We start from the raw sequence: 27827 nt of genomic DNA on the forward strand, positions 1-27827 counted from the left end.
CGCAGCAACAGACGACATTCGAACTCTACTGGACAATGGAGACACAGTCGCCCTCATCCTCCTTGACCTCTCTGCAGCATTCGACACAGTCTGCCACAGCACCCTTTTACAACGCCTCAATAACATCGGAATCCAAGGAAAAGCACTTGAATGGATCACCTCGTTCCTCACCGGAAGAACCCAGAGAGTCCGCCTTCCTCCATTCAAGTCCGAGGCCTCTGAAGTCATCTGCGGCGTACCACAAGGATCCTCACTCAGTCCCACCCTCTTCAACGTATACATGAGCCCCCTCGCGGCCATCGCACGCCAACACAACCTCAACATCATCTCTTACGCGGACGACACTCAACTGATCCTTTCCCTCACCAATGACCCCAGCACCGCCAAAACTAACCTACACGAAGGAATGAAAGAAGTTGCCGAATGGATGAAACAAAGCCGTCTGAAATTGAACTCGGACAAAACAGAAGTCCTCATCTTAGGTACATCCCCCTCTGCATGGGACGACTCCTGGTGGCCAGAAGCCCTCGGAAAAGCACCCATCCCGACAGACCACGCACGGAACCTAGGCGTCATCCTGGATTCTTCACTCTCAGTGAACAGACAAGTCAGCGCCGTATCCTCTTCCTGCTTCAACATTCTTCGCATGCTCAGAAAAACATTTCGCTGGATCCCCTCCGAAACAAGGAAAACAGTCACCCACGCTCTGGTCACGAGCCGACTGGACTACGGAAACACCCTCTACGCAGGTACTACCGCAAAACTCCAGAAGAAACTCCAACGAATCCAAAACGCCTCAGCCAGGCTCATATTAGACATCCCACGCAACGAACACATCTCTGGTCACCTTAAAGACTTCCACTGGCTACCCGTCAATAAGAGGATCACTTTCCGTCTGCTTACTCACGCACACAAATCACTCTACGACATCGGACCAGATTGCCTCAACTCACGACTGTCCTTCTACACCCCCTCCCGCCAACTACGTTCTTCCAGCCAAGCCCTCGCCACTGTACCTCGCATCAACAAGACCACCATGGGAGGCAGATCCTTTTCATAACTGGCTGCTAAAACATGGAACTCACTCCCCGCGTACCTTCGCCTTACCCAGAACCACCTAGCATTCAGAAAGCAACTTAAAACATGGATATTTAACAAGTAATCCTCCTCCCCTTCCTAAGTGCCTTGAAACCCTCTGGGTATGTAGTGCGCTATACAAATTCCATGACTTGACTTGACTTGACATGCAGTAAGCAGCTTTTCCTGTGCCTGACTTGAAATACCGAATGTTTAGCAATCTATGGGCGGTTGTTCAGCCGCTGAGTCTGCACCATGATGCAGAGGGGGTCACTGGAACAGATTCGCCGTTTCTAATGTGGAGCTATGTATCAGGAGGTAAGATGGACTCAATGGCTGGGGCCCATGTCGGGTCTTATCTGCTGCAGGTATCAGCGCGCCGAATTTGAGGAAGGAATTGCAGGCACTACAACTCCCATAACTACATTGTCTTGAATAAGGGGTGTTGTATATTCTTACTTGGCTCAATATGGCTATTTGGTGTCTGTAGTCCTTTCTTAGTGTTTCTATCTTCTAACCTTAGAGTGTTCTATCTGGTGTGTGTGCATTCCAGCCTTTGCAGTTGGTCTGGTCAGCTGTGAGGTTTACTGCTCTGCTGTCTTATTCTATGTAACTTAATAAATCCATCTTAATTACCTGAAGACGTGTCCTGCTGCCTACCTAATCTTATTTACAACAAGGGGCGTGACACTTTAAATAAGGAAGTTGTTGCCTACCAGCAGCGCAAACTTTTCCCCTATGCCTCTGAAGAAGTGATGGTCCTAAAACGTGCCAGGCACAGGAAAAGCTGCTTACTGCACTGGGGCGCGTTTGCACAGTGGTGAAGGGAGGGGGCGGGACCTGAGGTAATATGTGTGCAAACATGCCCTGTGGTGCATTTTAATTTGGGGAATTCATTCCTCTTCAATCCTCAGGTCCCCTGGGGGCCTGCTAGCCCACCATGTACCTCCAATAAGCACAACAGAGCTGCGTTGCAGAGTGTTGTAAAAAGGGGCATGGCCTCTGAACACCTGGCGCGTACAGGAAGTTCCTGGTGGGCTGTGCGCACCACAAGGCGCGTTTGCACACCACAGGCCCCACCCCCTTCCTTCACCACTGTGCAAACGCGCCCCCTGGCGAGTTGTAAGTTGGGGGTTTAATTCCTCTTCAATTTTGAGGGTCCTTTTGGGCCAACTAGCCCACCAGGTAACTCCAGTATGCATCAGGTGGTTGTGTTGCAGACAAGGTGTTCAGAGGCCATGCCCCTTTTTACACCTCTCTGCAACACAGCTCTGTGGTAATTACTGGAGGGACCTAGTGGGCTAGTTGGACCCTAGGGACTCTCAGGATTCAAGGGGACTCAATCTCCCAACTTAAAAGGGCCACAGGACATGTTTACACAGTGGTGAAGGGAGGGGTTGGGGCCTGAGGTGACGTGTGCAAACACACCCTGTGGCATGTTTTAATTTGGGGAAATAATTCCCCTTCAATCCTGAGGGCCCCTGGGGGCCAACTAGCCCACCAGGTGCTTCCAGTAAGCGCCACTGCGCTGCTTTGCAGAGAAGTGGTCCAGGCCAGGCCCCTTTTTACACCTCTCTGCAACACAGCTCTGTGGCGCTTACTGGAGGTACCTAGTGGGCTAGGTGGACCCTAGGGACCCTCAGGATTCAAGGGGACTTAATCTCCCAGCTTAAAACAGCCACAGGGCGTGTTTGCACAGTTGTGAAGGGAGGGGACAGGGTCTGAGGTGACGTGTGCAAACACGCCCTGTGGCTCGTATTAAAGTGGGGAAATAATTCCCCTTTAATCCTGAGGGCCCCTGGGGGCCAACTAGCCCATCAGGTGCTTTCAGTAAGCACCACTGCGCTGCATTGCTGAGAGGTGGTCCAGTTCGTGCACCTTTTTACACCTCTCTGCAGCGCAGCTCTGTGGCGCTTACTGGAGGTACCTGGTAGGCTAGTTGGACCCAAAGGACACTCAGCATTCTAGGGGACTTTATCCCCCAAATTAAAACGGTCACAGGGCGTGTTTGCACACATGTCACCTCAGGTCCCCCCCTCCCTTCCCTGCCCTGTGGCGCATTTTAAGAGGTAATTTTAATCCCCCTGCCCTATTATGTACTAGGGTCTTACAAAGGAGGTCATGGTAATCACAGGGATACCTCAATGCATAGTGTTCCATAGTGTATATATGTGTTTTCACTGTATTCTAAGTGTCTTTTAGCATAGCACTGGGTCTAGGCCTGATTAGTCAGATTTAGTTACCACCAGTACCCATCTGAAAAAGTTGTGGGCACAGGAGGAAGTTCTTCTCCTCTGTTGGTTCTTTCTGTACATCTCTTCTTCTTCCTGCACTTTTCTTTGACTTTGTGGACTTCTGTTGCTTCTTTCTGCATTTCCTTTTTTTGCTTTCTGTGCGTTCTGTGCGTTGTTTCTTCTTTCATCACATGTCCTACTTCTGTAAGCATAGTTAGAAACTAGCATTTAGAAAACCTTTGAAATTCACTGAAAAAACCATAGGTTTCAGGCACGTTATAGTTAGAAATTAGCATTTAAAAAACCTTAGAAAATCATTGAACAAACATAGGTTTCAGGCACGTTATATTTAGAAATTAGCATTTAAAAAAAACATAGAAATTCACTGAAAAAGCCATAGGTTTCAGGGCATTATAATTAGTTGAACATTTACTCGTACAAAACCATAGAAATTCCCCCGTTGTAGTTAGTTCAGCTAACTATAACTTGCTCACCTGCAATGCACTGCTGACGACATCACATCTTATATCACTCATGACATGGTCAGTGACATCACTCATGACATCACTCATGAAATCTCAAATGACATCACTGATGACATCAGTAATGACATCATCCAGTGCCAGTGAATGTGTGTTTTTCTGAAAATTAAATATATTTTATATATGTATATCTTCAAGGTCGATGGAAGAATAAATGGGATAAAAAGTTAGGGATCTGCAGGAAGCCACAAACTTCCTTCCAATCAATATTCTTCCAAGTCTCCCACTAAAATTGTACCTCACTTGTCTAGGTAGTCTTAGTGCCTGCTACAGAAACATCCCAAAACGCAACATGAACACATAACATTTTTCATTTCAAAATTGACACTTTTTGCAGACTGGGTAGCTGTGGAGTTTGGGCCCTACCTCAGCAGGCAACTAGGAAAACAGAGCAAACCTACACAAATCTAGAGTGGGGTGCCATGTAAGGTTTTCCTACTCTGTATCTCTTGCAAACCTTAAACGCTGACTTAAAAAAGACATATTTTCCTCTCATTTCAGTGGTGGAAAGTTCTGGAATCTGCAGGGACCCAAAAATGTTCTTCCACCCACCATTCCCCTACGCATGCCCATGCCCTTGGTGGTAGGCCTCCACCCCTACATTTTCATTTTTTTGTTTTCCCTGCTGTCTAGTGGGCTTTCTGCATCCTGGGGTAGCAGATCAAGGGTAATGACCCCCAGCTGCCCCCAAGTGGGGGGCAGGAATAATGAAATCTGTGGGAGTGGTGTGGGAACTCAAGTTCTTGCCTAAGAGGCACTCCTCTATGTCCCTGAGGCCTAGTTGATGGATCCCTGCTTTAGGATCACTCATCTGGTTTCCACTGAGCAGAGTTATCATTGTAGAGAGGAGATTCTAACCTCTTCAAGGATACCTTCACCAAAGAAATCAGTGCTTGAGTGGCTGAGATATGCCCCATAAGCACTGATGCAGTGAGACTAAAACAAGCCTATCAGCTGATTTTACTTTCATTTTGCAGTAATGTGGTCAGCAAAACCTGCATGCTCAGGGTGCTTGGGAAGCTTTGCCGGAGCAGCTCGGGGTTAAAATAAAATATAGTACTTCCTGTGGTGCATAACATAACATGTGTATTTGTAAAGCACACGTTCACCACTACGGTTATCCTGGCGCTGAATAACAGATGTTTGTTGTTAGCCAACTCAATAGTACTAATTTTATCTATCTCAGATGGATGAAAAGCTGAGTGGTCCCGCCGGGATTTGAAACAGGTTGAACACAGGGCCCTGCAGGAGACGAATTATTCCACTGAGCCACCAGTCCAGAGGGGCCTTTAAATACCTCCTCAGTGTCGGCCAATGGCTGATAATTATTATATCTGATTTTGTAGAGCGCTCAGCTACCCGTAGGTTTCCCGGCGCTAAGAAAACAGAAGTAAGAGAGGACAACGGAAGTTAAGGAATCGGTTACAGAGAAAACAACCAGGTTTTCACTCCTTTGCGGAATTTGATGTAAGATGTTTCAGACCGCAGAGGGATGGGAAGTGAGTTCCAGAGCGCAGGTGCCAGGTGGGAGAACGAACGTCCGCCGACTCTGGCACGCTTGAAGCGGGGAACAGAGAATCTGCAGTGAGTGGAAGACCTAAGGGTGCGGGAAGGACAATATTGCTGGACTAAGGTGGAGAGATAGTGGGGGGCTTTTCCAGCTTTGATGCGGTGCATAAAGCAAAGTGCTTTAAATTTGGTCCTAGATTCTATGCGCAACCAGTGGAGGCTACGCAGGGAAGAAGAGACTGAGGTTGTTCTCGGGAGGTTACAGAGTAGACGGGCAGCCATGTTCTGAACTACTTGGAGCTTCCGGGTAACCTCCTTACAGGCACCCAGAAGGAGTACGTTGCCGTAGTCCAGCCGCGATGTCACTAGGGCCTGGACCACTGACTTCTGGGTATCTGGAGGCAACATCCATGTGATCTTCCTCAGCCACCTGATGATGGTGGTACAGGTGGCCGAGACCTTGACCACATGTTGTCTCATGGATAACTGATTATCAAAGAGGACCCCCAGATTGCGTGCTGAAGTTGCTGGGACCGGTAAAGGTCCCATTTGCTGAGGCCAATGTTGCGGGCCCCAGAGAGCGGAATCCGGCCCAAACAGGAGAAGCTCTGTTTTATCGCCGTTCAGCTTAAGCTTGTTAGTCAGCATCCAGTTGGCGATATCAGTGAGTCCAGAACAGAGAGAAGAGGAAGGGGAGTGTTGATTAGAGGAGAGAGAAAAAATAATTTGGGTATCATCAGCATAAGAAAAGATAGAAAGTACCGCCTGTTCCGCAAGAAAAGCAAGAGGTCTAACATAAAGGTTAAAAAATAAAGGACTAAGAATAGAACCTTGGGGAACACCATACGGAGAATTGTGAACAGTGGACACAGAAGAGGGGGAGAAAACCTGGAAGGTGCGATGAGAAAGAAAGTCAGAGATCCAGGCAGGCCATAATCACAATGAGTTGGTAGAGCGGGTGTCGGCCATTGTCCGACACCCACACTTAAGGGGTTACAACATTGTTCTCAACACAGTGTTATCTGATGTAGGAAGGTGGAATGCTTCTGCGTGTTAATGAAATACACTTGAATTTTGAAGAGACTCTCATATTTTGAGGAATATTTATTTGATTCTTTCTTTTACTTCAGTTAACCTGTACATAAATGCTTGTCTGTTTATTTAACATATTTCTGAACCCTAGTGGTCTGTCAAGAAAACAGCAACCCCCTTGCAGCCATTCACCAGGAGACTGCATGTAAAGGTCAGGAATACCACAACCGACCCCAGGACCCCAGGACCCCAGGGGCATACTTTGAGCATCACTGTTGTATGCTGTGGTACATGGGTACTCAGAAACTTTTTCATCAGGGCCAAAAAGTTTGGTCTGTGATGTGATTGAGGACCGCACAGATGACAAAAATTAATGAAATGAAATTTGATTTGTAGAGCGCATGGCTGCCCGAAAGCGTCCCAGCGCTTGCTTAGGGAACCCGTCCTGGTATTCCCCTGCGAGATAACCCATTACTGGGCATCCCCAAGGTGAAAGCCAGGCATCCCGCTGCGAGGGGCCATTGTGGAGATTAAGCAAGCTTTTGCCCAGAGTTACAGAGTGGGACTCCATGATTGGAATAGGCACCGATGTGCGAATTGTCAGGTCCGGGGAAATTTGAGCCCAAGACCTCTGCATCAGGGTCTGCCGCTCCAACCACTTGAGCCACACTTCTCCAGTGGCAATTGGTGGGTGTGGGGGTTGGCTTGAGAGATGGGTGTAGGGGAAGTGGAGCATCTACATGTAGTGGCTGAATTGTACAATAGGAAGCCAGAAAACCTGAGATTAATCCCGGATTCCCACTTTACCAAATTGTGGGATCCAAGGCACTTCTTTTATTTCACTTTCCCTTTTTTTCTTCATCATCATATATGAGGACCCAGAAATGCAAGGTTTTAGGGTGTGTGCTGTGCAAATCACGTTCCTGTGCTTGTTTTAACAAAGTATATTTTTTTGCATGTAGTTACAACCCAGAGCACTGAAAGTGCACATAACTACTGACTTTCCTTTTCTTTCCCTATTGCCATTATTGTCAGGGTAGGGGTGGGGTGGGGAATTAATGTTGTTTCTAAATTCATGTTTAAAAACTTTCACTTTAAAAAAATATATATCTCAATGCTCGGATATAATCTGGTGTACTAAAGTGAAACAGTCCTGCATGTTAATGACAAAAGACTATTTGAATTCTAAAGAGACACATTGTCATGTTTCTACTCTTATGCAGATTTCTTGAAGATGCTTCTAAAGTTAAACGGTGTAAGGCTCTGCAGTTACTTACGTTCTTTAACATCAATTCACGTTTAAATAAATGCTGGACTGTTACTTTAACATTTTTTATGGTTTAGTGCCAATTCGGCCAAAGAGCATGCCGGCGCAACAGAGGACCTGGCCTTGTAGTTCGATCTGGACTGTTCCCATTGGGCGCAGGGTCAAGACTGATTTGCATATGGCTGGGTCCAAACTGGAATGGCATGGTGAGCAAGAAAACAATGGATTTTGGCCCAGATCTCTGTACTGGGGTGAATGTATGACATTGTTCTGCATTCTGTCCATCAATTACTCTTTTTACAGTGGATCAGGAGGCTGCATGTAGAGGTTAGGTTGGAGGGTGGTGATAAATGTGAAAGACACAAAAGCAGCCCAATGGATAAAGAAGGCTGACTGAAAGCCCCTATAAGTATATTGAACATATGCTAGTAAAATCAAAAGTGTCTTGGGTAAAGCAAAACCTAATAATCTAATTGCAACTACAAGTAACAGTGGGTCGTTATCTAGCTGTCCATCCATAAGCCTCACCTAATCACCCACTGTGTGGCACAATAGTGCCCTCTGCCAGGAGTGGTGGCTTGGCATAGCGGACTAATGTACCCACTTTAAGGGCTAGTGTTCAACCTCATGGTCATAGGAACAAATCCCACCATTTCATCCTGCTGAGGTCGATAAAATGAGTGCCATTGAGTTGAGCAACAGTAAGCATTTGGGGCCTCATTTATGAGAAATGACGTATCGCTGAGTGAAAGCAGCGATGCGTCACTTCGTAGTGTGCACTCCTTGCGACATTCCTGATGCGTCATATTTAATGTATAACGCATCATGTCGCAAGGAGTTACAGATACGTCAGTATTTCTGACGTATCTGTAAGCGCAAAAGTGACGCATTGCTGGAGTGTCACAAAAGTGACGCAACACCAGCAATGCTTCCTTTCACATGGGGCAAGCCCCATGTGAAAGGGCCTGCGTCAGTCTTACGCCTGCTGTGAGGCAGGCGCAAGATTTTGACGCAACGGCGTCCTAAAAGTGACGCAGTGAAATCTCATAGATTTCACTGCGTCACTTCTACGACCCTTCCTTGCGTCAATATGTCCCCCTGCCATACAATATACCTGGTGCAGGTATAATGTGGCGCAGGGATTTACAAAGTGGCGCATCTACCTAGATGCGTCACTTTGTAACTATGGCGCAACAAGGAACATTTTTTACGCCACTGGTGCGTCACAAAAAATGATGCACCGGCGGCGTAAAAGTGACGCACTGCCTCATAAATGAGGCCCCTGGTATTCAGTTCCAAGATACCTGTCATGTTGAAAGTGTGCTTTACAAAAATACATGTTATCTTGTGAGCAATTTGTGTTTCTGTCCGATTAAATACATGAGATCTTAGCATAATGTTTCTCTTCCTCCATTGTGATGGTAAACACTTATTCTTATTATGCTGAAGTAATACTGTTCTTTCTTTTCAATGGGCTCATCTTTGTGGCTTATAATTTATGAGACATGCATTGCAGATTGTAGAATACACATAGTCCGAGTCTGGCTACAATTGCTTCTCAGACTAAAATAAATGCATGAGACCTTAGACAACACAATTGGAGCAGAAAGGGGCAGAAATGAAGACCCAGTTGGAAGAGAAAGAGAGAAGATTAATAGGGGATATTAAGTAGGAGAGAAAGAAAGATATGTTACAGATGGACTTACAATAAATGAGTTTGACGTGAATGCAAGAAGGGACAGACAAAATAGAAAAAGGAAAACAAGAGAGACACAGAGATGGAGAACAGAGATGGATAACAGAAACAAAGAGAGTAGAGGGAACAGAAATATTAGGAGTGAGGGAGGAGAAGAGAGGCATAGAAATGTAGGTGGAGAGGGGAGGGCAGAAAGAAGGAGAGATAAGGCAAGGGACAAGAGATGAACAGATTAAGGGAAGCAAGAGAGAAGGATAGAAGCATCAGAGGGGTGGGGAGATAAAAACAAAAAGTGGCATACAGGTGAAAGGGCAGGGCCGATGGTTCTTTTTAGGGACATGTAAGTGTAAGGTAGCGTAGAGTTCTCTTGGACACATTATAACCACAGACAACTAATTATGGTTAGTTGATGTATTACAATGTCAAATACAGCTGGACATAATGACACCTCAAAACAAGAGTGTAGAAATACATCAGAATTAACATAAAGCCAAATCTGCGTATCCAATTGTGACGATGCAGCATGAGCAATACAATTAATTTAAGAAATAAAATGCAGAGGATCAGAAAGCATAAGTACAAATTTCCCTGCATCGAGGGTTGATAAGTAAAAAGCATTAACCTAACCTTACACTAGCACTAAGGTAACATTCGGATTTAAAAATTTTCAGGAGGAAGGATAAAAGGTGTCAGCATGTGGAGTCTTCCTAAGAAGTCTCACCACCATCAATGGGTCAATGGCATAAAGCTACCAAGACAGAGCTTGCTCTAAGATGATCTCTCTCTGAAAGCAAGGAAGAAGTGGATGCTTTCCCTACTCCCAACAGCACGTTATTGTAGGTAACTTTCCCAAGCTTCATAGCAGATCATGCCATCTGCTCTGGGTACAATCCTGAAGGTAACTTTCCATAGGACAACGGTGATCTTTCCTCACAATAATTTTTCCTTTGTTTTCAGGCCTTCTCCTGTGTGAAGCACAACAGACTTTCTTTATCGATTTAACTTCTTCTCTCCTTGTCTGACTAGAAAAACAAAGACATCATTCTAACTAACAAGAAAGATTCTTTCACCTGCAACACAAACTGTGAGAAAGAACAAATTCAACAGCACAAATGAAATTCATACTGTTAATTCTAAAGCAAGAGTTTCTGGGGATCTGCATTTTAGGGCTACGAAATTCAGCTAGCATAAAAAAACAGCATGTTAACTTTTATGAAATGCATAAGAAATAAGACATTAATGCATTTACCTACATGTAAAACGACAAGATTAATAAACGCCTTTAGTACATGAATAATTGTCAGTTTCACAGCATGAGTATTTCATGTTTATATTTTCTTTTAGTTACATTCACTTTCTACGTTTAATTCTCCATTTCACTGTAAATGGCCTAAGCACATCTCATTTCGGATTAATACATTTCAAAATTCTAACTCCTCATGCTTATACGACAAAAGTTTATATGTGGGTGCGCTCTACAAATGTGATGATAGGGCACCTCTACACACAAAATGTGATTTCTACTACATCACAGGGTTAAGACATAAGGATAGAGAGGTAGCGAAAAAGTAGCTTTAGAGAAGGGCTAGATAGTAAAGAGGGTGGAGTGAGAGTGATGGAGAGGTTGAGAAAAAAAGGAACAAGTGGAGCAAAGAGTGATAGGAAGAGAGCCTCCTTCGCCCCCATAATAAATGTTAAAAATACGCTTTTTTCAGGCTGTGGCGGTGCTTTGATGTCAGCAATGCGGCCTTAGCCAGGGGTGCTTTTACTCCTGTCCTTGATTGTGGGTGGACTGGGGTGGGGGTTCATTGACACCAGGTGGGCTCAGCTATGCCACTCATTTTTTAAGTGAAGTACGCATGTTGGGTGGGTTGATGCCTTTCTCTGACCAGCCCGACATGCGGTCTCAAGGCTTCATTCTACCTGTACAATGAATTAGCCAAGGAATCACAGGTTCAGCCCCTAGTCACCTAAGGTGCTCAATGCCTGCATGCCACATCCAATACTGGTGCTTCTTTCATGCTATTTGCCAACATAAACAGCAAGTGAGAAGTGTCTGAATTGGCCTAGGAGATGCTGATAGCCCCTAGTCTGCATATGAGACATGGCAGAGTGCAAGGCTCATGTTAACAGAAAATGGCCAATCACTTTATGGCTTGATTAGGAAGCCCTGCAGTGATTGGCCATGAGCAAGGGAGTGGAAAAAAGAGTTATTGGCACCTGACCTCACCGCGCACACAGTCCTTCTGTGGTGGAGGAGTATTATCGAGCTGCTATCCATCCTGAAAGCAGTCGTGCAAATTAGAGGTAAAAAAGCATCTGTGCTTCAGCTCTCTAAAAAAATGGGGTCGCTGAGAACTGTGGATTGTTCATGTATGTTGCGTTAACCTGCATTTCTGACGTTTTCTGTAAATACTCACCTCTTTAGTGGTCCGCATTATCTACATTCTGGATCAGTGAGTGTCAAAATAATGTGGTGAGCTCATTGTTTCAGTATAGATGCTCACTACAGAATGGTTGCAAATACAGCATATTACAAATAAAATGTTAAAAGTTCTCTTTTCTGTTTCCCTACTCTTGATACACACAATCCAAATCGATGAAGAGGTGCACTGCGCTATGCTCACAACACCACTCAATTCAATTCATTTCAGTTGCATTTATTTAGTGCAAGGCTACCCAGTACGACAAGGTTTCGATTGGTGTTATTAGCCCCCTGGTCGGTGGGAATTCTGTTACAGAACATTAATCAGTCTAAAAGGCCAGTGGCAATGCCGTGGCAGTTTTCTTGATGTTAAGGTAGCGATACGCTTGTTGAATAAATTTGGCAATTTTTATATTTAAACAGTATTGTCCGTGCACAAAGCGGCAATGATGGCATGCCTGCAGGTCCGAACCCCCAACCTGTTCCATTCTAACCTAAGCATGCACCTGCGTTGGGAATTAAAGGTGGGGCAGATACAGACCACGTGCATAAGTGATTCTATCGCTAACTCACATCCTCTACAGAGTGTCCCCCTCTGTGCGGCGCCAGATGGGTAGATTTTGAAGAAAGCGCCAGTCCCCCATTCTTAGGGCGATAAAGCAGCGTTTTAAATGGAGTGAAAAAGTGGTGGATAAATACTGAGCTGCAGATACTTGTTTGTAGGAGTTTACTACTGCCCAAGAATGGCTGCGTTTCGTGAGGAGGGCTTTATCTGTAGCGAGAGATATCGATCTCACACATTTTTTAATTGCATTTTTAAAGGCACACTGGCTGGGATTGAGGGCCCAGAGATCAGCGGCTGACATCTGGTGTATATAATCCTTCAGGAGACAGCCAAATGATCCTCCTGGGTTACTCTCATAAATTTCTTTCCAGACTAGAAATTCTAGTGTGCCAAATTTGGCCTGTCTTAGTTTGTGGCAGAGCTTGAGATATGTACCAAGGTTCTGGGAATCGTAATTTGTTAGCCCTAACTCTAATCTAATCTGTGCTGGGGATGCAGAGCTTGGCAGATGGAGTATTTTTTGTAAATTTTTGTTGTGTATTTATTTAAGACAGTGTTCATTTTACCTTTGAAGGTCTCTATACCATATGATAATGTGGGGCCGATCTTTGCTCTTAGGACTTCTAATAGAGGGAAAAGGGTTGGGCCCGAGAGTTTCGCCGACAGCTTGGACAATGATACCATTAGTGCTGATCATTCATCAAAAACTACTGGGTTTGGGCTCCCAACAGCACCGCTTGCCACAAGCTAATAACCAACAATAGAAATTGCATGTGTTGCTAACAACTTCGCTCTCTTATTTTCAGTTTAAACATCTGACAATGAAACAAATGTTTATATTGACCAAATGTGTCATTTATTTATTTTATTTTGACAGAGAATTATTTTATTTAGATCTCTAAAGAAATTGAGATTTTTTCAAGTGCATAATTTAAGACCTTATGTACAACACCAAACAACACTAATTCAAAAGTAAACAATTTTTTCAAGGAGGAAGATTTGAACTATTTGGACAACATATAATACATACATTCAGTCATACAACTCACAAACCACGCTATTTACATATTATATACAAACACAACAGAAAGAAAACATATGAGTTATTTCATCAATGTAATCACTTTGATTTACAAAGAAGCCAAAAACATTCGTATTTCTTCAAAAACCATTTAGGAGTTTATATCACAGTTTTTATATTTTAGGCTTGAAAAGTCTACGCGTTTCGAACTCAAGTGAATAATTGAGTTCTCGTCAGGACCAAGGTCTCTCAGTCACTTGGAGACCAGAATAACGTGTAAAGATTCCGGAACACAAAACCATATAGTCATAGAGCGGGTCCGGGCTCCGCAGTTGGCCAAGGGGGTTGTTTGGTGGGCGCCGAATATCTTGAATATCTGCTTATTTGAGACAGCGGTAGAATTTCGGATGTATTATATTGCAGGGGACCAATGGGTGATGGCAACTCTTTAATCGCTTAATGTGGCAGTTCGGACACGACCATCTTCTTCTTGCGCTCTTACCTATGATTACAGGAACACCCGGTGAGAAGTGATCTGGTGCAGGTACAAGATCCAGCAATCTTGTAGGAAACTGCCTCCCCGAAGTACTAGTGCCCCGGGCTCCAAGGTTCACAGGGAGTCGCTGGCCACACTTTGGGCTCTCCTTGACCAAGGGACTGAGGTGACCACAGTGATATTGCCAGATTTGGGTGCTGATGAAAAACCCTGGATGATTCCTGTATTGCCCTTCATGGCCTACTGCATTCTATGCCCTGAGGTATGATGAATGTGGGGCTCATACCTCAAACAGACAGAATAACAAGTACTGTTATTTTCAGAAATTGCATGTTACATACAGTGAGGGTGTAAGGTGCTATTTTCATTAGGGTTTTATAACATGTGCAAGTAAGTAGTTACCTTCTTGCACTAATTGTGATGTTATGTCTAATGTTTTCCTAACATATGCAATCTATGAGTATTTACCTTATTGCACTACCTATGCTGTTATGACTATCGCCTAGTAGCAAAGTAATTTATGATCTATGTGAAGTTATGACAATCGCCTAGTGGGCGTAGTGAATTATGTGATTGTGGTCTATGTGATTTATAAACAATATACAAGATATTTTTATATAACCCCTGGTGTGGAGTCTCTTCTGTGTTGTACCTAATGTGTCGCTGGTGTGTGTGTGTGGTGTGCAAACACTTTACACATTGTCCCTCGGATAAGCCTGACTATTCTGCCAAGCTATTTAGGGGGTGAGCAGGCGTTATCTTGTGTGTGTGACTCCCTTACCTTGACTAGAGTGGTGGGTTCTGCTTGGCTTAGATGCATACCCTAGCTAACCGGAAAAACCTTTCTAACACTACGGCCTCTGTATGGTGGGGCTGTTCCTCTGCTATGGCAGCAATATCAATCCTGCCATTGGGGGTGCAACGTGTCAAGAAAGCAAGAAAATAAAAAAATGATGGGTATATTATAGTGGTAATTACTCTGGGACACAATTCAGTCCAACCTTTTTTTTGCCATCGTACCACCTCATACAGATACAAATATCAGTTTAGGGTTGGTAAATTAAATATTACCCTGTCGGAATTTCTATACTTAAACAAAGGGTCATGCATATAATGAGAGGCAGAGTCCGTGGCGTCCGATTCAAAAGGGCTTTATTTCAGTAACTCGAGTTAAGGGAGAATCGGGTTCCATCACCACTAAGGTTCAGGAAGGGTCTTCTGAACTTTATTCACAGAGTACAATATTTATACATTGATTATACATTGCATAGAGAAGAAGGAGCGCTCCAGGCAGAGCAAAAGAAAGAGAGAGATAAGAGCATATGGGCGTGCAAAAGGGCGTGTAAGAAGGCGTACACGTGGGCGTTACCTTGAGGAGTCATAGATGAGTCATAGGTGGGTGGATACATGGAGGGGGTCTGCATGGTCAGCTGGAACCTTTACCCTACATGTGTGCGCCACTTGGTCATGACGTGCAATTAACGTGTAACTGGGGGAAACTGGGGGGAGCTGACTTTCGGTCTAGTAGAGAAACCTTCAGTGTCAGGACGACCTGCACGTCTGGTATTATCTGATATCTTACGTTTGGAGGATGTATTGTCTGAAGTAAAGGTCACTCAAACAAAGGTTGCTCATCACCAAGAGCCAGTGTAGGCATATATTTCTTCGTGCATTGCGTGGGGGCCATGGGCTTTCTATGGATGCGAGCTCTGTAAATCACTTAAACGGAGACAGAAAAGCTAGGCCCTATCTCTGCAGACGGGTTCTGTTTACCTTCTTCACTAGGCAGGAATGTGTTTCTGTGGAGCAAGCAGATAACTGTGCGCAAAATACTGTCTTGGCAGGCCGGGCTGGGCCCCTCTCGGCTGAGCAGAAAGTATGTGAGAGGTCAGGGATATGTAGCTGAGCTGCAGCTTTCAGAGTGTCTGGAGGCATGAAAATACAATTCGGGTCCTGGCTCAGGCTGAGCCACAAAACGGGTTCATCTCGATGTTAAACGTGCACAATGCAAATACATTGGCAACATAGGCCTCAATGTAGAATTAACATTTCTTTCATGAAAGACTAGGTAACTGACATTCTAATGTGGGACGGAAATGCAGAGGCATTATTAATGCAGGCATGAGAGGGAAAATGCATGGGAGACATGCACATACACTAAACGTGGGGTACACGCAGGGGACACATTGGCCACGTAAAATTTCTATTTCCTCATTCCCTCCTTGACCCCTACTGTGCCCTTCAGGAAATATCTATATTCATGAGACCGTATATCTGATCATACAGCATCATTTGTTCGTCTTTTCTCTTTTGTATACGTGGATGGGGAATACAGGCAGTGGCACACAGGCCGCAAATCGCCGGGCCACATTGCATACAGAGACAGCAGCTGAATATCATAAGCAGTATCATTCCTAGGAACGACAACACTGTCCATCCCCATCCCGATATTACACCCCATAGCCAACTGGACCAAGTCCATGGGTCTTGATGTATCTCGTGAGCTATCTTGTGGAGTCTTGTTATTGCTCCGTACACAGATGGCGCGTTATTTGGAATAAACACGCAACAACTGGAGCCGATCACTCTACAAGCCCCGCCCCTATCTGCCAGGATGACGTCAAGAACAAGGCGATTCTGGAGAACAACAAGTCGCATGGCAGACTGCTCCTGGGTCAAGTTAGCCAAGGCAGATGTAGTCTCATTCACTACTGCTTCCAGGGATCTTGTTAACCTGCGTATGAGTTTACTGTTTTGGACGGGACCTATGAACCAGAAGTATCCTCTAATGAAATTTGTATATTGCTCCCAAGCTGTTTCAGTCTAATCAACCACTGGGGAATCGATCTCCCTCCTGTGTCTAACATGCTATAGTCGTGAATCTCGATGATAATGGGATGGGGCTAGAAAGACAGGTGGCAACAGGAACGCTATATAACATGTCCCACCCCAGTCTAAGGGCAGATGTACATAGGCTGTCTGACCGCAAATGAAATAGGAATGGTTTGAAAGAAGACTTTCCTTTATCAGTAAACTCGACTACAGTATTACATTCACTGTGTCCCAGATGTACTGATCCTTTCTTTCTAACGCACAATTCACCTTTTACTGGTAGGACTGATATAAACGGTGGACCTGTATTTTGCTCGGGCTGAACATTCAGAATCATAAAGTTAAGGGAAGCATTTCCTTGCTCGTACACTTCATTTTCTAGATCGGTCCCCTTCCTTTGGGGAAGACCGTCTTTGTCTGGAAAACATGCCTCATGTATTACTGTGTTCAAGTTTCCCCATATCCAGACACCCTGAGAAACTGCGGACTTTCTGTCTAGTGATGACATTAAAGCAAACCATGCTCCGCACGAACCATTGTGCGAGAACGGAAAAGGAAAGAGTGGCAGAACTCCCTTCATTTTCTGATAAGGTGGGAGTCGGCCACATGCCCAGCAATCTGTTACATTGCTGGTCTGATGAGAATGGTGCAACATTCGAATAAAAGTATTGTTGCGCAGGGCTAGTCGATATGACAGTTCATGGGGTGGCAGATCACTAAATGTATGCTCTACAGTGTCATTAAAGAAAAAATGTATACGTGAAGAAATAGGAGGAAAGAAAACATGTAGTGTCAAGCTGATACATATTATAGTGATGCACAGAAGAGACATAAAAATCAGAGTTACTATACATCTACTGCGTAATATCTTACAGTATTTTTCTTTCATTTCTCTCTTCTTACTATTCTGGTCTGCGATGTTATACATGTCAGGAACCTGTCTAACCGATTCACCACCTAGTGGACTTAAACAATTAAACGCTGTCTGACTTACTAGATCCTTACTTGGACCTATACTCTTGTTGCGGAGTCTTTTCTAGCAAAGGGGGCTTAAAGTCTGTACTGTCTGTACTGTCTTTTGTCTTTTGTCTTGATCAAAGTTCCGGAATCTCCAAAGTATTTTTTACAATGTTGGGCATGAAGCCATCCTTTTCTTCCTTCGACCTTGACGGCTGTCATCGTGGTGAGCAATACTAATTTCGGTGTCTTCCAACATGGCTCAAGGGGGCTTGATCGATCAAAGTTCCGCACATAAACGAAATCTCCAGGGACTATGGCATGCTCCTTGACCTGGGTGTTGTCAGGGAAGGTGGCAGCAACCTGTGAACGACAAGAGAGGAGTGCAGACATTAAGGAAGCTAGGTAATCTGTCAGCATGTTACTGTCAACATCAGTTATTTTCTTAGGCATAGGCGTACCCCACATATTCGGTGGTCTACCGAAAACCACTTCATAAGGAGATAGGCCTGTTCTGGAATGGGCTACCATGCGCATGTAAAAGAGGGCAACCGGCGAGGCTACCATCCCAACCAAGCCTTTTTCTGCACAGATCTTCGCTAATCTCGTCTTAAGTGTCTGATTATGGCGCTCTACGAGTCCTGCTGCTTCAGGGTGTCGTACACAATGAAACTTCCACTGATATCCCAACAGAAGGGACACTTGTTTCATTAACTCAGACGAGAACGGCTGACCATTATCTGAGTACACAACACGGGGCAATCCATATCTGGGGAAGAATTCACGCACCAATTGCCTGGCGGTGGTCACAGCAGTATAATCTGGGACTGGGTATGCTTCTGTCCATCTAGATAGTGCACATACAACTACCAGGACATACTTGTGACCTCTATATCTGTCCATTTGGATATAATCCATCTGGAGGACCTCAAAAGGATGGTCAGGAGGATGAAATACGCCTTGTTCCACCGGAATGCCTTTGCCTGGATTGAACTGGCAACAGATCATACAGGTACGTACTTTCTGTTTCGCTGCTGCACGTAGCTGCTTGTTGAACCAAATGTTCTGTAAGCTGTCTAGCATAGCCTTTTCTCCCAAGTGTGCTGGACTATGTGCTGTGTTTATGATGACTTGTACTATAGAGTCTGGGAGAAACCATGTAGCTTTGCCCTTTGTCATCCAACCTTGGTCAGTCTGGACCCCTCCTTGTTCAGTCCATTTCTTTATTTCATCTGGAGTGGCATGTGTCTGTATGTCGAGTACATCTTGTGAAGGATCCCTGACTGTCATACTTTTTGTCAGTAATGGTACCTCTATCTTTGTCGTGTCTGTTGGTGTCTGAGCTGTAAGTTTTAGTAGTTCGGTCTGCCAGGTCATTACCCTGGGAAATGGTGTCTGTAACTTTGGTATGTGCTTTGCATTTCAGGATAGCTATGGCTGCAGGTAAATGTATTGCTTCTAACAGGGCCTGAATAAGCGGACCGTGCTGAATTTTAGCCCCATGAGAGGTCAAGAAACCTCTCTTCCGCCATAACACTCCGAAGTCATGAACAACGCCGAATGCATACTGTGAATCTGTATAAATGTTCACTTTCAAGTTCTTGGCTCTTATGCATGCTTGTGTCAGAGTGATGAGCTCTACTGCTGGTGCTGATAATGTGTCTATCCTTTGTGTCTCTATGACTTCAGTATCAGTGGTCACAGCATATGCTGCCACTAACTCTCCTGTGCTTGTTCTCATGCATGATCCATCTACATAAAGTGTCAGGTCAGGGTCTGGCAGTGCAATATCTGTAAGGTCCTGTCTTGGTTTCGTCACTGTATTCATTACTTCCACACAGTCATGTGGTGCGTAAGCATGGGCGAATTTTGCGGATCTCGCGTTCGCGAATTTTGCGGATTTGCGGATTCGCAATCCGTAAAATCCGCGAATTCCCGCGAATTTGCGGATTTTTTTTTTTTTGTGTTCGCCCGTGTTTCTGCCAGTTCGCGAGGGTTTTTACAATTTCGCAATTTGCGAACTTACCTGTCGGGTCGCAAGTTTTGCGAACTTGTTGTTTCTACGTGTCCAGCCTGTTTGGGACACTCTTCTTCATCACTGCCACTCTCTGTCACCACTGCCACTCTCTGACTACTCATGCCACCCTCTGGCCCACCCATGCCACCCTCTGTTTCATCACCACACCCTCTGGTTGTCCAGTGTACATTATTTTCGGCAAAGCAAAGCACACCTTCCCTGCCTCAAGTGACCTGAATTAATTTGGGGCTGATTAATGTGTCACAGAATATTTTTTTAGCTGGCACCTGCTTCCTTAGTGCGCCCTGATTAGTGATCTTTTGCACTTGCTAAGTGCTTTCATTGTTGCAAAATTAGTTACAACACCTGCCCTGCCCCAACTGACAATAATGAATTAGGGGCTGATTAATGGATTTTAACTTCCAGCCTGGCTCCTGCTTGTCTCCCTTAGCTGTAATTCAGGACCTTTGTGGCATATGTGTAACTATTCTGAGGTTCAGAGCAGGGTCACATAATAGTTTCAACTGGCAACTGAACTCTGGAGGGGCCCCTCAGGAAGCACTACAGGAAATGGCTACTAATGATGAGCCTGAACTTTTGAACCTGGTAAGTAGTTACTTTCAGTTTTGCTAAGAGCGTATTTCTGCAATTTTGCACTTATTCGCGGGGCGCGAACTCACGCGAACAGTGCGAGCAGTGCGAGCAAAATCCGCTGCTCGCGGATTTGCGGATTTTGCGGGAGATTCGCGAATCTCGCGGATTGCGAATTTCCCGAAAATCCGCAAAATCCGCGAGCGGAACGGATTTTCCGCCCACACCTAGCACTGGTGCGGTGTCTACTGTACTTGAGGGCAAGAGTGTAGCAGGGTTAAGAATATTGCATCGTCTGATCTCTATGTGTGGCTGAAATAACGTCAGTTCATATCCTGTCAGTCTCGCTACAGTCAAGTGTTGTGTCTGTGTCCTGTTCAAGAGAACTTCCACTGCGTGTGGAACCTGTACTGTCAGGGGGTATCCCAGCACTATGGAGTCACTTTGTCTTAGGGCTAGGGCTGTAGCTGCAACTGACTTCAGGCACGCAGGCAGAGCCTGTGCCACCGGATCCAGTGTACTAGAAAAATAAGCGCAAGGCTTGTGTTTTCCTGCTTGATCTTGTGTGAGGCGGATAATGCTGTTCCATCTCGTTCAGTTACGAAAAGCGTAAAAGGTTTGCTGTAACAAGGAGTCGCTAAAACTGGCGCTTGACATAAGGCTCTTTTTAATTCTTCAAATGCCAAGGTATGTTCTTGTGTCCAAGGGAGGACAGTCGAAGACGCTGCCTCCTGTGTTGTCAACTGTATGAGTGGTTTGGCTAGATAGGCATACTGGGGAATCCATTGTCTGCAGTATGAAGTGAGGCCAATGAAGGCCCGTACTTCCTTTTGTGTCTTGGGCTGTGAAAGGTTAGCAATTAACTGAATACGTTCTTGTGTCAGCTGTCTACCCCTCTTGGACAGCAAGTGTCCAAGGTACACCACTTGCTGTGCACAGAATTGCAACTTCGAAGGGGACACTTTGTGCCCCTTGTCTGCCAGAAAGTGTAAAACTGTCAGTGATGCATTTTCGCAGTCTGGTTCTGATCGTGCTGTAATTAGGATGTCGTCTACGTACTGGAGCAGTGCAGTGTTGGTAGGCATATGAATACTGTCCAGCTGTCTTTTTAATGCTTGGCTGTAAATGCTAGGACTCTCTGTAAAACCTTGGGGAGCTCTCGTAAATTTAAAGCTGCGTCCATTTAAACTGAATCCAAAAAGATACTGACTATCTGGATGAATTGGAACACTGAAAAAGGCATTCTTCAAGTCAATGACTGTAAAGAACGTTGCCTCAGAATCAATAGCAGTCAGTAATGAAGAAATGTCTGGGACCACTGGGTATTGAGGGACTATACATTTGTTCAGTTCTCGAAGGTCAACAACTAGTCTGTAAACTGGTGGTGCATTAGGGTCTGTTCGTTTAAGAATTGGGATGACAGGTGAATTACATACATTCGAGTCAGTCTCCACTACCACCCCTTGTGCAATGAGGTCGTCAACAATTTTCAGTAAGGCTACTACGGCATCAGGTGGTAACTTGTATTGTCGGATACGTGGTAGTACTACTCCTGCTTTTAGAGTGACACGGTGTGGTGTAATGTGCATGTAACCTACGTCAGTCGGACCCTGTGCCCATAGGTGCTGTGGTACATTCTGGAGTCTGTGGTCAAAATCCTTCAACACATAATGTCCTTTAAAATCACGTAAGAACAGTCGCACTCCTTCCGGAGAACAACATATAACTGCTCCTAGTTCTTTTAATGTCTTTATACCAAGCAAGTTTTCTGGACATGACTTAGTGAGTAGCAAGTCTGTGGTACGTGACAATGGACCAACCCCTAGGGAAACTGGCTTCAACACTTCATTAACAATAGGCTTTCCTGAAAATCCCAGGGAAACATTCTGTGAGCCCGAGAGGGGTGCCCCTGGAACCTCGTAATGACTGATGGTAGTTCTGCTCGCACCTGTGTCAATCAGAAATTTTCTGTCTTTTCCCAATACACGGCTATGTACATAGGGACCCTCTTGATCTACAGGAACCTCAATAAGGGGCAAGCCAACTTCCCTCTCAAGGCTGTTTCATGAGAACTGTTGGTATTCTGGATAGTCTGACTGCGTGTACTGATACATTTATTGTGTGGCATGAACAGGTGGTGGTGGGGGTAGAAAATTCCCTACTGTCTGTTGTGTGTTCTGTGGGGTGCTATTCTGCCTAGGAGGATGTGGTCGTTCTTTTGTCTTGCCTGTAGCTATATTATGTTTCAGGACAGCACAATCTTTTACAAAGTGACCTGGTTGTTTGCAATAATTACAGTTACCCTTAATAGGTGTCGTGCCATTTCTGTTCGTATTTGCCGGTACCGTTTGGGCAACCAGCACTTTCATTTTTGTCTCTTTCATGCGTCTCTTTTCATGATCCTGCTCTTCTCTAATTCTGTTCTGGTGATACTGTAGCATTTGTAACATTTGCGAAGGGCTGTTTGCTTGCCAAATACTCTCAACCTTCAGTACACTATGCTTGATCTGGGTTAGGGAATTCTCTACTAATTTGCTCACGAAAAGATGTGGATATGATTCACTACTGGGCTTAAGGCCACTATTAATAGAAAAGCATTTCTCGAATATAGAATAAAAATCACTTGTGTCCTCGTCTTGTTTCTGTTTACAGGCCGAAATAGCATCCCAGTCTTCCTTTTTAGTAATCAATAGTCTCGGCAAAACCTGTATCAGGAGTTCAGGTAATTCTTTAGCTTTGTCCCCAAGACCAACACCAGTGTGCCGACCTTTATCCTCTGTTTCCAATTCTGCCCAACTTAACTTTTTCTCTCCCACCTCCCAGTCTTTTTCCTTAAGCTTTTCATAAATACCTGCAGGCAACAGTACTTTCAATAGTTTCAGAATGTCAGCGTACGTGTAATCTCCAATGCGAAGAATGTCTTTTAATTCTCGGTGAAACCCCCCGGGTCTTTATCATGACAGGGCAACATCTTTTTCATTTCCAGTATTTCTAGTTTCATTAAGGGTGTGTAAACATACACTCGCTAAAGCTCACCCGCTGCGTTTTTGACGTGATGTGCCTCTCGTAGGGGGTTCTGTCTGTGCGAGAGGTCAGGGATACGTAGCTGAGCTGCAGCTTTCAGAGTGTCTGGAGGCATGAAAATACAATTCGGGTCCTGGCTCAGGCTGAGCCACAAAACGGGTTAATCTCGATGTTAAACGTGCACAATGCAAATACATTGGCAACATTGGCCTCAATGTAGAATTAACATTTCTTTCATGAAAGACTAGGTAACTGACATTCTAATGTGGGACGGAAATGCAGAGGCATTATTATTGCAGGCATGAGAGGGAAAATGCATGGGAGACATGCACATACACTAAACGTGGGGTACACGCAGGGGACACATTGGCCACGTAAAATTTCTATTCCCTCATAGGTCTTGCTCCAGTAGGACAATCTCCAAGCAAGGTCACCTCTGAACAGTAGTACAAGAAACCCCAGCCTGGTTACAGCCCATTTGGGCTCATCAGTAGGGTGCAGCGTGGCTCCTATAGCACAGTGAACATGGGTCCTACATTTGAGCATACCCATCGCACTTACAGCGCCACCTTGAGGTCAGCAAAAATGTGATGTGTGGATTTGATTAAACTCACTTACTATGTGGTCAAAAGTGGCTGCAATTATTTGAAGCATTCCATCCATCTCTGTATGGTTTGGTACAGGTTAAGGTAGCAATAACATAGCATTGAGGCAGTTCCTCACTTAAGATATGGGTGATTATCCTGGCAGTAGTGTGGTACAAATTGAGGTGGCGGTAAAAGCCTCTTCAGTTGCATTGCAGGGATGCTGGATGGCACAGAGTTTTTTAGGCTTGTAATTACTTCATGCAGCTCATCACAACAATCGTGGAGAGAGGCTGGGTGACGCCTCCCAACTTGCCCTCCTGATGTCAGCCAGCTATACAGGGTGCTCCACATGCCAGGAGCTTGCTCCTCCTCTTAAACAGTCTCTCCTCCTACAGGGCCACGCACTCTCCTTTCCCCTGTCAGAGCAGAAAAAGAGACTTCTTGGCTTTAGGTAGACACACATCCTTTCTATCGGTTGTGTAGACTTCAGGGGATATCTTCTCTGTGGATACTGGCTATTATGCGGATGCCAGCCCTAGTAACACAGCAGCTCTGTGAGTACTCTGTGGAGTACTCCATTCATTTGTCAAGAAGAACTATGAACACAAACAAAGTTGGAGTGTTGGCTCCCACTGTTGTACTCATTTTCAAGACAGGAGATGTTGATCCACAGTCTAAAGTCCAGAGACCAGTTTGTGATGACCCTTTTAAAATATAGGTTTCTGACTTTCTTGCAGACACACCATTTGTGTAAGGTAACAGCCAGGGTTGACTGGCCTCCAAGGCTAACTGTCAGTACCCGAAGGGTTTGATTGGCAGGCAGATGTGTGGGTTCTTTTTTTGGCTAATTCTGGGGATGTTATATTGTTTTGAGGAGTGGTTTTTATTATGGGTTTCCCTGACATCACAAAAACGATTCCCTAAATTGAGCTACAAGTTCAAAACTGCCCTGATTTGTAATAGTGCACCATATTTTTAGTCATCTCATAGGCTAATGGGGCCAATTCTATTTTGGTGACTGGGGGCCAGATGTAGGTAACTTCAATTTAGCGAGACCTTAATAGCGATTTTTCCGAATCGCTATTAAGAACTAGCTAAATCGAATGTAGGTATGAATTGCTAAAATATTAGTGATTCTGTAACATTCCTTAATAACGAATCGGTAATTGAGATTCGTTATTAAAGAATACCTATCCATTCATTCCTATGGGCTAGGAGGCCCGTTGGAATGAATGGGAAGATATTCACTGTTAGCGGTTCGGTATTACCGAATCGCTAATAGCGGGCGGTATTTAAAAGGTTCCAGGGTGTTCAAAGGACACCCTGTTGCACCCCTGAAATGTGCATGTGTGCACATGTGGCGCACATACATGCCCTAAGGGCATGATTGTGTGCCACATGGCACATTTAAAAAAGCAAAAAAGTGCTTTTTTAAAGGAAATCGCTACTTACTACCAACTTGAAGTTGGTAGTAATTAGCGATTCCTTAAGGCTAAAGTGCACTATTATTAGTGCTACGTGCATTTAAGGAATCGATATTTCCGATTCCTTAAATGGAAGAGCAAAATGAGGAATCGCTATTTTGCGATTCCTTATTTTGCATGTAGGTATGAACTCACCTACATTGCACTCAGCCAAATACCGGTCGGTAACTCTGAAATTCTCCGAATTTTGGTGTTACCGACCGGTATTTAGCCACCTACATCTGGCCCTGGGTCTATTTTGTCCCACTCCAACCCTTGTATATGCTCCTCAGAGCAGGCAGTGATGACACTGACGGCAAACAAAACTTTTCAAAACATGGGCACAATAAAGTGTGAATACTCTCCACCTATCTCTCATCAGACTTCCTGAAGTAGTGATCATGAAAGAAGAAAGGGTAGGCCCTGCTCATAACCTTCCTCTCCTTTAGCAGCAAAATCTGCTGACTCATCCCATCTCTCCCACCATCTACAAAATGGTAGTGGTCAGGAGGGACTAATCAACAATCCCTGGCTGAAAGATATTCTAAGATGTTCTCAAGGTGGCCCTGTCACCATCCTCTCTTATTTTAATATCTAAGTCTCCACCCTCCAACTTCAGACACGGTGTGTCAAGCAGAATGCCATACTCCTATTGAGCCATGCATAAACAAACAAGCATTGGCATAGCCAATAGGTCTCGCCTTTTAGGACCTTATAAGTGTTTAGCCATGCAACAGTCGATGTTGTTGCACCAAGGCTATTGTGCTGGATAACTAAACACTTATAAGGTCCCAAAGGCGAGACTTTTTGGCTATGCCAATGCTTGCTCTTAAGGGCAGCCGAAGAGGGTATTAAGATATGGCAACCTTGGTATACTACGGGTCAGGCTTGCTGAAGGAATGTTAGGCAGAGGTTAGGAAACAACTGGTACTTTCATAGGTAGCAATGTCCAATGAGCAAGCAGGATTGCTAAAAGATTGTCAAGTTCAGTTGAAGAAAAAACTGGTGGATCAGTAGGCATCTCTGGCGCAGTGAATGAGTAGGTTCAATGGAGGTCGTGCAGATCTAAGAGAAAGTGACAAATAGACCAGTAGGTAGTACTGGGTAAGTGTTTGGTCAGGCTGTGTTAAAAGAATGGTAGATCATCAGTGAAGTAGCTGGTAGACCGACGAGGAGCGAGAATGGCCAGGGAAGTATGACACACTGGCATTATGGAGAAGTAGGGAAGAGGGCGATGGAACAGAGTGGGAGGAGTAGTATGTTTAGAGGTGCAATGAGATGATAAAATGATTCATCAGCCTGATCTTTAGGGACTTTATATCCGTATGTAAAGTGATACTGTGAAAATGATTTTGTGAGATGTAGCAAAGCAAAGTGGGTCTCAGGCTCCTTCCCTTTATGCCTTAAGGGTCTCTTGTGTGGAGGAGGACAGCAGTCCTTTCCCTGGGAACTTTGAGGAATAGATTGGAGCAGTGGTTCACATCACTACTAGTCCAAATGCTTGGCTGTTGAGTAAAGGGAGTGCTAGCCGAAAGGAATAGTACGATTTCCTAGTCACTTCTAGAAATGGTCGCCCACACTCCTGTCTTATTTGTATGAGGGGGAGGGTTTGGGTTACTAAGGCAGGATAACTGAGATGCTATGTAATTTCATATTTCTCACTCATGGCTGGTGGCAACCTACAGCACCAGAAGTGGTTTATGTTTTATTTTTATGACACAGCAGCCTTGGTCCAGTGGACAGATATACGTTGCTGGAGGGCTGGTTATTACAGGCGAGGAAAAGACTGCTTCACTTGTCCAGTGAGAGTGCAGGCTTATAAAAGGGCTGCAGGTCCAGATGAGGAAAAAGACAGAAGTATAAGGCAATTAAAGAAAAGGAACTGGGAGGTTACAAGAAAAAAATCGAAAGGTAAAATGTGGGCAGGGCTAGGAACGTAAGACTCAAGTAGATGGAGTTGATGTGTTTGGGTTAGGTGGCAGTAATAGCTTGGGCAATACAATAGTCTGACATTTAGGGGATTATATCTTGATGTGTAAAAATAAAACCAGGCAGAGAATGTCATTTTATAAAATCTCTCCTCGTCCACAACAACTGGACCTTTAGTGGCCATAAAGCATGCATATCAAGGGCTCTCATTCCTTCATAGAGCTGGTGTAAAGCAACTGCTGAGTACTTATTCTTCTGGGCATATTGTATGCCGGGTGGTAAAGGACACATTTGTTAACAGAAAATAAGCAACCATCCTCCCCTCACACCTAAGTACATTGGAGTTTAATTTAACGCTGTAATATCAGTTACCCCAAACTACTTCTCTGGGGATGAGGGCCCCATCCCATCCCCTCAATGATATCCACCAGCACAACTGTCCTTTCTATTGCTAAAAGAACTTACCTTTTTTCTTCACCAACCGGTCCGCTTAAACCCATGCTAAGCAAAACCAGACCTGAGGAACGGATGGGTCTCAGGTCATGTGGGACGCCTTCTGCCAC

This window comes from Lissotriton vulgaris, chromosome 2_2 (assembly GCF_964263255.1).
Source record: "Lissotriton vulgaris chromosome 2_2, aLisVul1.2, whole genome shotgun sequence".
Taxonomy (NCBI): domain Eukaryota; kingdom Metazoa; phylum Chordata; class Amphibia; order Caudata; family Salamandridae; genus Lissotriton; species Lissotriton vulgaris.